This window comes from Callithrix jacchus, chromosome 15 (assembly GCF_049354715.1).
Source record: "Callithrix jacchus isolate 240 chromosome 15, calJac240_pri, whole genome shotgun sequence".
NCBI lineage: Eukaryota > Metazoa > Chordata > Mammalia > Primates > Cebidae > Callithrix > Callithrix jacchus.
Window position 1 is genome coordinate 95,180,128 of NC_133516.1, and position 4,830 is coordinate 95,184,957.

Consider the following 4,830-nt stretch of genomic DNA (forward strand, 5'->3'; position numbering starts at 1 on the left):
TCTTAAATTATATCTCAGTATAGAGATACAATTTAATCAAAAGTAGGAAGATGTGAAAACAAAGTAGAAACAAACATTTCTTTCTTTTCACACCCATTAAAATTTTCTAGAAATCTTGAGACTTGCAGAGCCAAGCATGTAAACCAGCCAGAGGGGCTGCAGTGACAGGACCACAGTGGCACCACCAAGAGGGAGCACAGGATGAAACTGGCTGTGGGGACCCAGTGACAGGATGGGAGGCATTAGGTTTTTGACAAGTTTCATCATGCATGAGTATAACCTAGTCGTCCTTGGCTCGGGAGCCATTGGAATGTCAGCTCTGCCTTTACAATTTGTCCAAGAATATTATGTTGAAAATTATGACCCTGTGATAGAAGACTCTTATAGAAAGCAACTTGAAGTAGATGCACAATAGTGTATGCTTGAAGTCTTGGATACCACAAAAACAGAAAAATCTGCAGCAATGAGGGATGTGTACCTGCAAACACTAAACAAGGCTTTGCATTAGTTTATTTCATCATAGCACAGTCCACATTTTATGATTCCCAATATCTAAGAGAAAAGGTTCTTCAAGTTAAAGACATTGATGATGTTCTAATGATTCTGGTCAGTAATGATTGTGACTGGGAAGATGAAAGAGTTGTAGAAAAGGAACAAGGTCAACATCTAGCAAGACAGTCGACCAACACTGCATTCTTATAATCTTCTTCAAAATTACAAATAAATGTTAATTAGCTATTTTATGACCTAGTGCAACAAATTAACAGAAAAACTCCAGTGCCCAGAAAGGTTTGCAAAAAGTCATGTCAGCTGGTTTAATATACTAACTGCCTTGCAGCTCTGAGCTAGGTCTGAAGAACTGTCGCCCAATTTAACAGTGCATTCCAACTTTCTTAAACCTACCAACATCTTAGAGACATTCTTCATCCACCAACGTGGTAAATGTACGAAAATGGTGTGCTGTATTCTTTAACATGCCCCCTACTTTGTATTGAAGAGTACAATCATGTAAATTGTAAAAGCACCACTAATTTAGCATAATAAAAGAAGTCCAAAGAACCCCTAAAAAGACTACTCCAGATAACTTTCTTTCTTTAATACTTGTAGCCTATTGTCATTTTTAAAAATAAATTCAAGGTCTTTGCCATTGTATTGTACAAAATGAGCACTTTGATTAACACAGGTACATAGTTTTACTACTTTTTAAAAAAATTATAAAGTCAATTATAAAGTTAATTATAAATTAAAAATTATAAAGTCAGTAATTTTGTCTTTAAAATATGGTAGTCCTATCAGTATAATATCTTAGATTAAAGATGTTGCCTTTCCTATCTGTTGGGAAGGAAATGTCTGTACTTTTTGAATCTCTTACTATATGTTTGCTTTTTGTTTACCTAGTGGACGATTTATAGTAAGTGCTAATACATTTATAATTCTATTTATCTTTCTATAAGAACTCATACCTTCTTGGTAATACAAAAAGTAGAAAGTTTTCCTTCACATTAAACTATAGTATTTGTTGGACTAGGTTATTTAATCATTATAAAGAAACGTTGTAATTTAGTTGGTTTTCATTTGGATGTTTTTATAGTTTTTTAGAAAAGTGAAGAATGCATTAAAATATGATACCTTATTGAGGTTTTTTTTGTCATTTCAATTGGTGTTTGGAAGATGTTATTGGCTCTGTTGAGCACTATGTGCTCATTCTGCCCTGATTATAAATTTTGATTTATGATTACACTGAAAAGACAGTAACAGGCTGAGGTTTATCCTTTAAGTTGTCTACTTTAAACAACTTTTCAAAGACTTCTTCGATGAATGTATTATTCACAAAGTAAGATAAATGTGCATGCTTAATAAATGGATTCATTAATAAATCAACTAGTAAATACATTAACAGTCTGTTTTAAGTCAATGGTAGTATGAAGTGGTTACTATTTATAAATAAAAAGTATTTATAATAATTCTTATCTGTGAAACTCCAAATGCCAAGAACTCTTCTAGACATTGAAGATACAACAAAGAAGGGAAGAGAAAATTATCTGCCTTTGTGGAGGCTATTTTTTAAAGTGTGTGTCAGACTAAGAATAATATAGATGGATAAAATGAATAAGTAAAATACACAGTATATCAGTTGGAGAGAAGGGTAATAAGAGAAAAGATAAATCAAAGAAGGAAGATAAGGAGTGCAGGGAGAAGTGAGTATTTAGTTTTAAATTGAAGAGGGGATGACTCACTGAGAAGGTGACAAATGGACTAAGACTTTCAAAGACTGAAGCCACATTGGACAGAAAGAATAGTATGTAGAGATTTCTATGGTGCGAGCATGCCTGGAGCGTCCCAGGGACAAAAAAGGAGGCCAGTGAAGTTAAAATAGAGTAAGTTTGATGAGATTCATAAAAGTCACTGGAAGAGAAGAGAACATGATGCTTAATATACAAGGCATTGGTTGAATTATCTACATGAATATTAGAAACACCAAGAAAGACAGTATCAGTGCTAATGGAGAAATACAGTCAACAAGAAACTTAAAGATCCTAGGAATACCAGAACGTGCTTAAGGATTGTTAGAAGATTTTGAGATAAAGGGTAGTGATTTAATATTTTAAAGTATGGGTGACAAAACAACCATTTGTGCATCTCTGGACAGGAAAGACAATTTTTTCATGGAAGAGGAATGTAGGAGAACTTTCTCAAAAGATATAAATTACTTAGGGGTTGTTAATGATTCTGTTAGGCAGAGTAGGAGGTTTCAGGTACTCAAGAGAGGTGAGCGATGAAACAGAAAAGGCAGTGTGGTGAGGGTTTCTGAATATGAGGAAAGGATTAAAGTCTTCTATTTCCTTGTGAAGATGAATGAATGATCAGAAACAGAGGCAAAGGGTGCAATGCTATTTGTGCTGATAGAACCAAGGCAGATAACGGTTGTGAAGCTGCTCATGTTAGGGAAACATTAGGATATTGCCAGAATCTTACAGAGTTTTGGGGCTCCTCCTGGTTGTGTGCTGTGGGGAGAATGAAGGCCAGCAAAGAAGTGGCCTCTGAGGTTTCCAACTGGCATCTCTAGAGTTGAATCAGAGCCAATAACACAAGCTCCCATTTAACACTTATTCTAGAAACTAAAAACTTTGTGTTTCTCTAAATTTTCTGTTTCTAACTTTGAGGACTAGGAATCTATTAACATATTATGTTATTTCAAAAATTAATACACACCTTAATATATCTACCCTGGAATAACACAATAGAGGAAGAATACATAATTTTAATTAGCCACAAGAAGGTAGATATAAGAAATATTTCTGTGTATGTGCATGTGTGTGTCTGCGTGTTTGGGTGTCTGTGCATATGCCTACATACAAATACATACTAATACCATTTACATCTATATGTATGTTTATTTATACTCATATTTATATTTACATCAATATAATATGCAGACATTTTAGGGGAAAAAATGTGCCAGAAAGCCACACACAGAGAGAAATGTCTTTTCATCAAAACTTAGCACACTCTCTATTGATTCTTTGGTTAATCCAACCTTGATTATATTCAGAACAAATATAATTTTAAAAGATAAATTCTGGAGATTTAAATGCCACTGTTTCCTCTTACTACAATGGCTAATGCAAGTTGATTATATTTTATTTTCCCCTTGTTTGAACAAACTTATCTTGGGAAGTCATTAAAACAAGCTTAATACATGATGCTAAACTGTAACATCAAGGATTTTATGCAGGTATTCTTATATTTGCATAATGGATTCTCTTTAAATTGGTTGCAGAAACATTTATCTTGGGTTTCTATAATAGCAAAGTATAATGTACCACACTGAAAACATTGATCCCCATCTGGTTTCGAGATTGCCAAATGGTACAATGATATGTGTGCTCTAGAAGATTTAGAAAGGATATTATATGACTTGAAAGACACTTAGCTTTACGGGTTTCAGCAGGAACATGATTGTTAGAACTTACTTATAAGGTCCTAATTTTGTTTATAACTTCCTGGGAAATACATTTTTTCTTAACCTTTATGCTTCAGAAGAAATATCTACATGTTACCTTAGTGGCCTTTAAGCGCAGCTAGGGATTTTCCTATTAGTAATTTAAGAAAAGAAAGGATATAGCAATGATGCTTCATGTCTTATTTCATGGGCTTACTGTGTGACCCCAGGCAATACACAAATGTTATTATTCAAAAGAAAGTCATGTGAGTAAAAGACTTTTAAAAAACCACTGACATATGTTTGTGGTAAGCTAAACATTAAATATGTTATCTGTAAATAACATTCATGCAAATACATGAGTAGGTGATTTGGTTACACATCAAATTCTAAGACGCTCCTTCTTCTGGCCAGCTGAAACTGATTTTCACCAAGTGACTTTAAGTCAAGGAAGGCAATTTATTTTAAGGCTCTGCTGAGAAGATACTGATTCCCTTTTTTTCTTTTAACTAAAATGAAACAGGAAATTGACCTCATTTTTCGCATTCCATATTCTGAATTCTCCTTATTCACCTATTCTATCAAATCTTCTTTCACAGGAATATATGTCTCCTCCCTGGTCCTTTCTTCACACTTTTTTTTATCCACGATTCACTGATAATCCATGATTCTCCAATCTATAGTATCCAGCTATGTGTCAGAGTTAAAATATAACCTCTCACACCTCAACAATCTCTCCTAAGTGAGCATAGGACTAGTTATCATATCCATTTACATATCCTGCCAGACCATCAAAGCTGATTGCACAAGTTTCAATCTCTTACCTGATTCCTTCACCAACTGATCAAAATTCGATTTTTCTACTCATTCTCCTACTTTTATGACTA

At 33.9% G+C, this 4,830-nt stretch overlaps 1 pseudogene; it reads left to right on the forward strand.

The window, feature by feature from the left end:
* The first annotated feature begins 265 nt into the window (after nucleotides 1–265).
* Nucleotides 266–819, forward strand: LOC100404706 (ras-related protein Rap-1b-like; annotated as a pseudogene).
* The last annotated feature ends 4,011 nt before the right edge of the window (nucleotides 820–4,830 follow it).